This window comes from Lycium barbarum, chromosome 5, assembly GCF_019175385.1.
Source record: "Lycium barbarum isolate Lr01 chromosome 5, ASM1917538v2, whole genome shotgun sequence".
Lineage (NCBI taxonomy): Eukaryota > Viridiplantae > Streptophyta > Magnoliopsida > Solanales > Solanaceae > Lycium > Lycium barbarum.
In genome coordinates this window covers 138,113,871-138,125,082 of record NC_083341.1, presented here as the reverse complement: position 1 = coordinate 138,125,082, position 11,212 = coordinate 138,113,871, and the positions used below count along the sequence as shown (strand labels likewise).

At 34.3% G+C, this 11,212-nt stretch overlaps 2 long non-coding RNA genes across 2 annotated transcripts; one reads left to right on the top strand and one right to left on the bottom strand.

The window, feature by feature from the left end:
• The first annotated feature begins 2,794 nt into the window (after window positions 1-2,794).
• On the top strand, window positions 2,795-6,494 carry LOC132641834 (uncharacterized). Its single transcript, XR_009582992.1, has 2 exons — window positions 2,795-3,337; window positions 5,952-6,494. It is a non-coding gene; the product is annotated as an uncharacterized LOC132641834 (long non-coding RNA).
• On the bottom strand, window positions 5,958-6,444 carry LOC132641835 (uncharacterized). The gene is made up of 3 exons (XR_009582993.1): window positions 6,357-6,444; window positions 6,187-6,263; window positions 5,958-6,090 (listed from the first exon to the last, which is right to left on the bottom strand). It is a non-coding gene; the product is annotated as an uncharacterized LOC132641835 (long non-coding RNA).
• Window positions 6,495-11,212: the final 4,718 nt, after the last annotated feature.

Below are 11,212 nucleotides of genomic sequence, written 5' to 3'. Positions count from 1 at the left end.
AAACCCTCTTCATGAATGATAACCCCCTCTTTATATAGTAGAGGAGTTTCAACCCTAGTACAATTCTAAATAAAGCAAGTAAATTTGGTGACAGTTGTATTGCCGAGATCGACGCCGGAATATCCGGTTGAGGACGGATATTTCGGTCTCCCGCTGATGGCAGTCAATTGCCCTTCCTTCATCGCCTCATCCCGACCCGAACTCGAAGCCTCGTTCCCGGTGAGACGGTCGTACCGCGACCGAGCGTGACCATAATAACGGGAAATCGAGCGTGCACGTATCCTCGGTTTTACCCGTATACACACTTATAGAAAAAGATCTTGACTTTAGGTTTAAGGGAACCAAAAATACAAATTAACCACAATGGCCTTAAAAGGATTTAAGACATTGTCAATTCACCATGATTGAAAAAAAGGGACAATAAGAAAAGCCGAAGAGAATATTGTCTTTATTGAGCGACGAAGAGTAGGGGGAAGAAGAGGAGGTTCAGGGGTTTTAGATTTGGGGAAATTGCACAAATATACAATTTGCTCACTTCCATTGCAAAAAAATAGTTCAAAACTTACATTGCAAAGCTTTGGCCCAAAAACACTTTTGTATAATTTTATACACTTATATATAAAAGACAAGTACATTATGTATATATAGGTGTTTGAAGGTGTATAATGTGTAGGTATATACACTAAAAAATTTAATTATACAGTATCATACAAGAAAATACACACTTATACATATTTACACACAATGATACACTATTGTATAAGTGGGTATAAACGTATATTTGGGCTGGTTTTGAATAAGACTTATACATATTTATACACCCATATACATAAGTATATAAGACAGATACATTATGTATATAAGTGTATAAAAATGTATAATATTGTATAAGAGGGTGTATACACCCATATACACTATTATACACTCACTACCCTGCACCTATCGGTTTCTCCATTGCCGACCTCAACCACCTTCGGCGACTCCCACAGCCAGTAATTTCATCTCCACCACCTGCGCTCCATCACCACCTCGATGAGTTTTCTGATAGATCTAGATCTAGGTAATTTCTGGCCAGATCTGAGCCACCGCAGCGGAGGAGGCGACGTCAGAAGTGAGTACAACGCTTAGGCAGTGGAACAGAAATCGTTGTCGCCAGAAAACTTCCAGCAAGGAAGAGAAGTTGCAGCAGAGAGAGAGAGAGAGATAGAGAGAGAGAGAGAGAGAGAGAGAGAGAGAGAGAGAGAGAGAGAGGAGGAGGAGGGAGTAATTCCGGTGAGCTTCGCCGGCCGGGAAGACAGTGACCAACGATGGTGGAGATTGGGAAAAAGTTTGGGTCAGTTTATGTAAGATTTAAAAATATGAGTCAATTTTGGTAGCATTGATACCCTAATTGAACACAGTGTAATTATCTCTATCTAAAATTCTTATTCTCGAAAAATTTGAACGCACGCGGTGTCCACTTATTTCATGTTAGAGCTTCATTGATGGCAAATGAAAGCTCATATTGTGGATCCAACTGAATTTTGTTTATTCAAACTCATTTTGTAGATCAATACTTAATTTGAAAATGACGAAAATGGAAAGTACATAAGTGAAAGTTAATTTGAAAAAGACTCTTCAAATGTGTTTTTATTAGAAGGGAAATATTGAATGGTTAGTGATGTTTGTCTAACCTAGTTAAGAAGGCAAAAGCAAGGACCATCTTCTAGATAGGGCTGGGCATAAAACACCGAAAACCGAATTACCGAACCGAACCGAGGGTTTCGGTATTTCGGTATTCGGTATTTCGGTTTTCGGTTCGGTTTTCGGTAATAAAATTTAAAAAATTCGGTATTCGGTATTCGGTAATTATAAGTTCGGTAATTCGGTATTTCCCGAATACCGAAATATTTATTAAATAGAGGGCCATTAAATTCTATACATGTCTTGTTTGTGGAAATAAGCAAACTGAGAATTCATGAAAACACAGTTCTGCAGGTTACCATGGTGAACGAGCGCTGTTTTTTTTTTTTGCTGGTCCTTCGAATTTTGTTAGAGCTCTTACAGTGTTATTGCTTGTATCTGTATGCATGGAAACACATGTAAAACTCCTACATTAGTTAGGAGTTCTGGAAATAGGATTTTATTCTTGTGGCCAATATAATTTTTTTAGGTTAATTTGCAACAAGAATATGAGGAAGTAATTACAAACCAAAGCTAAATGACATGCATAGAATTCTTCTATAAAAAAAAAAAAAAAAAAGTGAACTCGACTTAATATGGTATTACCGAATACCGTACCGAACCGAAATTTCATTTACCGATTACCGAATTACCGAACCGAAGTTCGAAAGTTCGGTATTTGGTATCTACTTTCAATTACCGATTACCGAATTACCGAACTCGAACTTTAAAAATACCGAACCGAATACCGAACGCCCACCCCTAGCTATTACAACGCCATTTTTTATCTGAGCATTAATGATTGCATATTCCGTATTGAGCAATATTTTAACACAAGTTATTTAAACAGGTCTTTTATTTAAATTTAGAAGCCAGACTATTTCGTGCACTCAGTCCGTATTTTTGATTTATCGGATTCCAAATCAAAGTCCAATCAACTCATAAATATTTTCAAACCAGCCCATATTTTGATCTCAATTTTTAGACAAGTCCATGTTTTAATTCGCTAGTCCATTCTTTAATACCCAGTCCAAAATTGACCCAGTCCAAAAACAAGACCGGGTCCGGCCCAATCTGTTTAAGGGAAACCCTTTTAGGGTTTCCCCTCCATTTTCCCTTCGTTCCCTTTTCCTCTCTGCCGCTCACCCCCTTCATTTTCTTCATCTTCTTTTTTCTCTCCGCCTCCCCTCCTACTATTTCCTGTTCCCCACCACCGCCGCCTACCCCACTCCCATTTCCCTCTGTTCCCCACTTAATTTTGTTTCCCCCCGCTCCTCCTTCTCTCTATTCCCTCAACACAAAGTGAAAACCCTATAAAAGGGGTGGCGGGTTGAATCGTTGAGGACAGGTTGGAAAGCCCCCCAAAAAAGGCATACAGATCTTGAACCCCGAAATTTCCTGAAAAGAACAAGTTTTTCCATTGGCGAAATCCCCTGAAAATAACGAATTTTCCGGTGGTGGAAATCCCCTGAAAATATTGAGTCTGCCAACCGCCTTTGTTTCCCTCTAAAATATTAGCCCACTGTTTTCTTAATATTCAAAGTGTCGAGCCATTTTATTTTTTGCATTTTGGCCTTGTTATTGTTTTCGCATCCGAGTCTACGCAAACTCGGAGATTTGAAGTGCTCGAGTGTAGATTGGAGACCCCGTATCCATTTCGCTGCACCCGAAGAAGGTAATTACCCCTCTTTGATTATGTCCCCTTTGTATTTTGTCTTCTGCTGCGTTTAATTTTGAAGTAGATTAAGTAGTCTGTATGCTTCTTTATCATTTTTTTTCTCTCTCACTTTTCGCTTCCAAATTGGAGTCGAGTGAATGAATACTTTGAAATTTTTCAATTTCGTCTCTCATTCTTGTAGAAAATGAACAGCTGAATCTTTATCCTTTTGTTTTACTTTCCTTTCATGTTTGATAGACGTCCGATGTTTCCTTAGTTCGTCTAGACTCTACGTTTCTATTGTTTATTTCGACTTATCAGAAAAGGATGAATTCTCTGTTTTCAGACTCAAACTATGAAATATGTGTTTATAAAAAAGCATTAGTTAGTTCCTGCTCGAGCCTTTTCGCCATATGACGCTTTACGTTCATTCGTAGTATTTCAACCTATACGGGCAGCGAATAAGTTATGTGTGGTTAAGCATTTTCTAAAACAGTTTAAGAATGATTGAAAGAATTTATGTTTGTTTTTTTTTTAAAAAAAGGGGTTAATGAGAACGTGAATCCTGTATTTCTTCTTTCAACTCTAATTCAAAAAGTTGACAGATATAATCATCTGATGTTTTAGCTCATCTGGATAGTCTTAGGGTGCTTACCACTAGAATCTTTATTCATTTAAAGAGGAAGTTTGTTGTAGATTTTACTAGTTCTTAATCTCTTTATTGAATTTGGATCGAAATTTTGAGGTTGGGCAGTCTTTGTGTGATTCTTAATTAATATCTAAACTATCTCTTAAATAATAGATTTTAATAGTTTAAGCATGAATATTGCCAAGAAATCTGTTATACTTTGACCTTCTCTGTTATCTTGTGGAATTTAATCAAATTCTTTTAATACTTAAAGTTTCAACTTGTTTCCCTGCCTAGTTTGGTTTCTTTAGTGTTTAACCTGTCATAATGTATTTTGAGGCTTTATTAATATGTGGTAGTCTTTCTTTTCAAGAAGCGAAAGTTACCAGATCATGTTTAAATTCTTACAAGCATATATACTTCCTAAAAAATTAGTTTGCTGAGGACCTTGTCTGATCCTTTGCTTTGCTACCTGTTAATGAGGTTAAAAATATGTCTAAAGGGTCATACGTCATGTTTGAGTTTTTTTTTTTAATGATCTTACAAACTAATCTTTGCAATTTGGTTAAAATCGCTTGAAGGAATCCCCAACTTCTTGTCAGCGTCTTTGTTTTACCATGTCTAGTTGGTGTTAAAGATTATCTTTGTTTATAGCTTTTAATCAAAATCTGTTTGAGAATCTAAGTTGAAAGAACTAAGTTTGGTTTTCTTGAGAATGTTTTGATGTGTAGTTTATATTTGAGTTTGAACTATGTTTGAAGGGTTGAATGAGTTTCTGTTTACCTAGAAATGAATCTGAAATAGATATGAACTGATGAAGATTATAACTCGACTGATTTACTGATTAAATGCCTGTAGTTTTACTTAAGGTCTTAGATATTATAGGATTTAAAATATATCGGCTGAAGGCAGATTTTATCATGCGTGCTAATCATGAAACCTTAGTATGTACTTCCAGTATTATACCTGGAGGATTTCGTGTAACAAGGTTTGCCATCCTTGGTTATTTGTAGTTTAACATTAAAGAAGATATGTCCTGCTATGTTTTTTTTTTTGGGATAGACAACTGTTAGGTATTGTCTACTATGGCTAATCGTTGGCAAAAAATAGCTATTGTTCTTGAAGAATGGCTATTGCCATGTTCATAAGGCTGCCATGTTATACTTGATGTGTTGATGCCACCTTATGAATTGCTATACTTGAGTTAATTGGGTCACTTTACTGCTGTCATTTGGCTTGCAATTGTTGCATCTGATGGCTGCATTGTTGGTTGAATTTGAGGGTAAAAAAATGTCACTCTTGAGAACATATAGCTACAGTATGGCTGCTTTGTTTGAGGCCCACTTTATGATGAACTATCTGTTGCAAGTCAATATTATTTATGAATGCTATGTGGGAAACTGTTGCTGTTGTGTTTTCCCTGAGAAAACAAAGTTGCACTTTGAAACTCTTATGTTGCGGATATAATTTAAGGGAAGCCTATGGTTGACACCCCACTTGGAGTTTGCTGTTATAAGGTTGAATTGTCATTCCCAGAAAGCCAATGTTACATTTCTAAGGATAAATGGTTGCTGCTTTTTTTTTTTTTTTAAAAAAGACAATTCCTGCCTTTTTTTTTACTAGTGTTCTTAGTAGGGCTGGGCATAAAATACCGAAAACCGAATTACCGAACCGAACCGGCTATTTCGGTATTTCGGTATTCGGGAATTCGGTTTTCGGTTCGGTATTCGGGACTAAAATGTAAAATTTAATATTTCGGTTTCGGTATTCGGTATTTACCATTATACTGTTCGGTAATTCGGTAAATACCGAATACCGAATAATCCAAACTGAAATCCTGAGTCTTTGCACTACAAGATTCTTGTGGCTGTTGGAATGCTTACTGGGATGAAAGGGACGGGGGAGTATTGCCTTTTTCCTATCAAACTAGTGACACATCATACTTACATCACATGCCACTTCAATTTTTTTCTTGACAATGCAAATCTTATACTGACAATTCAGGTTCATTCTTCCACAAAGATGAGATATCAGCCACTGCTTCAGAAACAGTTAGATATATTCCATTTAATCCGAAGCCCTCAAGAGCACTAGATTCATGCAACTTTTCCATAACATTCCCACCTGGATTTGCCAGCATAAGCTGAAAAGTGAAAAAGGACAACAAATGTTTGTAAGAAAAATATTTGACTAATGAAGGGAAACAAAGAAGCATATTTTATGTGGCTGATGGATTTACCTTAAGAGATCGTTTATCCAGCGTCCTTCTTAGTTCACATATAGTGTCGATTCAACTTGAATCTATGGTTGATACAGCTGGTGAAGGAAGACATAATTTTGTTACTCAACATATTGGATACAAATTAAAAGATGAGAAAATGTTGTCATTTTTTTTTCTCTTCAATCGACCTGTCATGTCGATAATTACACATTTGATTGCAGTTTCTTTGTTGGCTGCTATCCTCTCTTCCTCTTCGCGGATCCATCTCAATATCCTGTAGTTACAAAATGTGAATTTCAAGTAAATAAAACTGTGAAATTGTGAAATAAAACTGTGAAATTACAAAATGTGAATTTCAAGTAAGCTTGTATATTGAAAATTTCTCTTGCACATGATGAATGAATGCAACCGCTAGCAAAAAAATGGTATTACCGAATACCGTACCGAACCGAAGTTTGATTTACCGATTATCGAATTACCGAACCGAAGTTTGAAAGTTCGGTATTTGGTATATACTTTCAATTACCGATTACCGAATTACCGAACCCGAACTTTAAAAATACCGAACCGAATACCGAACGCCCAGCCCTACTTCTAGAGACTAGAGTAGATGATTTATTGGGGTAACAACAGTTTGAAAATGATATTTCACTTTAATTTGTTCCATCAATGAAAAGGTTAAGAGTCAATTTATTAACTTTCTACCACAGCCGTCATGAGGAGGAAAGGCGGGACAGAGGACATCATCTTCCTTTTTGTTCCTTTATAGTTTATACTTTAGCTAAGAAATTAAATGACCTACAAAGATATATCTTGTATATTTTATTTACAGATATCTTATGTTATTTTAAAGTAATTTTTGTAAAAAAAGTCACATGTTAAGTAAAATTATATATGTAACGGACTAAAATCAAATCTTCTCTTTCCTTCCCATGAGTGCTATTACAACTTCAACTTATCCTCAATTCTATCCCGCAATTGGAAGTTTTTTCAATTATTTTGTCTTGGAATGGGAGAGAAAAATCAAATGGTATAAATTTATCGGTACTCGATGTTTACACCAAACATTACTATTTTACTATGATAAATTAAGAAATTAAGGATAGAATTATGTGTATTGATTATAGTTTAGCATTATGAGTAATGTGACTTAAAACATGTGTCATATATTCATTAATTTCGTGTAAATATCGAGTGGGTGGAATAAAGTTTTACGTACCTATCTATAGCGCTTCGTAAGAATTAACATCAAGCCTAAGTTTATTGAATGATATGATCTAGTTTAGGTGCAATAATGAGTCTCAGAGTGGGAGAGATATATAGTTACCATTTTGGAAAAGAAAAGTTACTGCACCCTTTATAACACCAAACTGGTTGCAGTGAATACATAACATATGTTTTTGCATTGTGTATATAAACTATTTATCACTTAATTAATCGTGATAAATGATATGTATTTTCTCTTTAATTTGTAATTTTATAAGTTAAATTATTTATTTAGTGTAAAATTGGGTGAAAATAAATATTTTTCATAGTTTAATGTTGCGAATTATGGCTGACTTTAATTTTGTGGCTACTTTTATGAGATATCCCTTTTTTGTAAATTTTCTCCCAAAGAAAACTAATTAAAATTCTATAACTTTTTCTAAAATTTCTCATTGGTCATGTAAAGTTCTAAACCATTTTTCATAGTCGATCGTGATTAAATCTCCATCTTTTTTTGCTTTAACCAAGATCTCGCACAATAAAAGTGATAATTATATTAATACGATCTCTCCGTCCAATTTAACTGTCCACTTTAACTATTTTTACGTTTATTAATTAGAAAATAATAATAATAATAATAATAATAATAATAATAATAATAATAATAATAATAATAATAATAATAATAATACTCCTATAATTTACTTAGTTACTCCTATAATAAAAATATGCAATTAAGGTTATAGTTAAAAATAATTATCAACTTAATCTTTAATTTATAAAGTGACGATTATTTTGAGATAATTTTTTGAGCTAAGTGACTGTTAATTTTGGGTCAGAAGGAGTAGTAATTAAATTTTCAAACATGTGATACAAAAACATAAAGCAACTAGTTTAATAGTACTGATTACCCACCGCTAATCATTTAATATTTTCACGCTGGAAAGTAACTTCTTCTGGACAAACACCACCATCGTGAACAAATAAAAATTAGTAGCTCAAAAGTGAATTGTCTAAACTTCAATGTCACTTTTCTAACTTTTGTAAGATTCAGCATAATTGCATATATTTTGCAATGGATTGTTTATGCATTCTCAAGCAATTAATTTTGATCATGTTAGCTTTTCCTTTTCTTTTTTATTGAGAAATTAAATGTTACTATCATGAGTTTCGTTGAGAGAAATTAAAGCACCGTTCTTATAGAAGTTCATGACATTTTGGTCCTTTTACAAGAATAGTGTTAAAAAAAAAAAATCAAGTCGAGTTGTTGATTAATTTAATTTGTTTCTCCCAAAACTCAAAAGTACCCAAACCCTTAAAAGAAGACCCTAAAAAATAATGTAAAACGTGTTTCCCTTTTCGTAATACTCTTTCCTTTCGGTTTGTTTCAAAAAGAATAATCGGAAAATATAACTTTAATTTTCTCAATTTTTTACCTTTATTGATATGTTTTCATATATATCACAAAAATGTCATGTCATGTGTAAATAAGATTACAAGTTCTAAAATCGTATCCAATCAAATAATGTCACGTAAATGGATGGAGTATCTCTTTTGGTCCTTTAATGAGAACAAAGAAATGTATTGAAAGCCTCGGTGGAACTGAATTCAAAGTTACGGCTTAAAAGGCTCTTGTCGATATCAATAAACTATAAGAGGATCGATAAATGTTTCCTTTTAAAATGTGCTATTATGTAAGTGTGATGTGTATTTGTATTTGTACATTTGTTATACATTAAAAATTAGTTGCATCACGGCACCTGGACATATTCAATATAGACGATACAGATTATTATAAATTAATTTTGCACAATAGTAAATTAAATTACATGAATAAAAAAGTTAGGACCAATTTGGAGACAAACCTTTAGATATCATGGCTATAATATTTGCTAGCTATCACCCAACTTTTCACGTGCATCGCACACTCTCTAGCCTTTAGCCTTCAACAATACTGACCAACAACATCAATTAATTTCATAACTATGATGTTAGCTAATAAGTCGTCTATATTCCCCTCCATTGCCGTGCCGTTACAGCTACTCATGTGCTCCCTTAACTTTCTTTCATTCACCAAACTTAATTTTGTACCATCAAAGGTTATCATAGGGGTAGTTACCCCTTTATTTTTAATTATAAGAGGTATCAAAGAGGAACTTGAAAAATAGAGTCACTTTGTTGAGAACATTTACCCCCTAAGTGGGACTTCCCTGCACTAAACCGACTAGTCGGATTCAGAAGCGGATATTTTTGGAAATAGATCACCTTTAGTAGGGAGGATTTACTTCTTAAAGTGGGACTTCCCGACACTAAATCAGATTATTCGGGTTTCAAAGTAGTTTCGACACATCGGATCGGATAGAAAACAAAAAAGAAAACCTAATTTTGCCTTAATTTTCAAGCAATTTATTGTTCAACCAAAAGTTTTATACATCATAGTAAAGATTAATATATATAATGGTGACATACTTATAAATGTTTTCAAGCTAACATAAATATAACTAAGGAAAACTAATGTTATAATCAAGTTTTTAGTACATGTACAAGATGCCAAAAAAAAAAAAAAAAACTTACTAAATCATACACGATGCATGTTCTTCAAGAATAAAACAATAGGAAGCTTGGTTGTGTTATTTTCTTCCAAAACCCTAATGGTGCAATGGGTTCGGACCGGTCGGGACGAGGCGTTTTTCGACACCATATCGTTGATCGATCTCACTTCCGACTGGCTCCGGTTGCTCGTGGACATCTGCCTGGGAATGTTTCCGGTGGTGGTGCGGGTGACCATTTTTGACAAAAGGGGTGAAGTCAAAATTGCTTGCTATGAGTGTTTTTCTTTGACCAAACAAATGGTGGTGATTATTAGATATGATGATTTTGTTGTTGGTTTTCAAGAATTTGAATTCTTGAAAGAGGAGGAGCAGTAGAGAGAGCCAAAGAATAAAGCATATTACGTGAGGAACCTTTAAGCCCATGTTGAAAGAAAATAGTGCTCACAATAGGAAACATGGATGATCATCAATGAAATAAAGGAGATAGAAATATTAAGGGATCAATTTTTTTTTCTCTTCTTCTTGGAGATTGAGAAACTTTGAAGGTTGACAGCTTGAATCTAATGGACAAATATGGAGCTTTGCTTGCATGTGAGACTTGTGAATAAGCAAATAAGCTAATTTAATGTGGTGTATAATAAGGAAAGCTAAGGTGGAGAGAGTTGTGTGAGGAGTTGGGTGGAATTTAAAGGAACAGGGCGGTAGACCCTTTTCCCAATAAATGTTCCTTAGATATCAAGGAATAAAAAAGGGTCATTATGTATGTGGATTGTCAAAACCCCTGAATTATACCATATAGATTTTGAAATCAAGAGGTATTATTGTTTAAGCCGTGGGATTATTTCGAGATAAACCAAGACAATTATTATATGAGGTTTACCGAATGTTAGATACCGAGACGATCAACATTATTCAACACATAATAGATCGATATGAATATCACGAGTTGTTCCGTAATAAAACGGATTATTACTGATACCTTCTTCTCTATTCCTTCTTTCGTAACCAAAGGTCGCAAGGGAAGAAATAAGAAGATTATACAGAAATGTAGTGAAAAATCATAACATGATAGAATATGATCATGAAGAAATTATTAAATTACGTGTTTAGTATGACTTCAAATATATACTACTTTTTTTTTCATTACATTAGGAGATGGAGATGGAGATCGAGGAGAAGGGAATGGAAGGATCTGGCATTAGGTGTCTAGTACTCATAGATAGATTGGAAAGTCCTTCGTTAAAGCACTTTGAGTATGACTCGAACCTGCAATATCTAATAAAAGA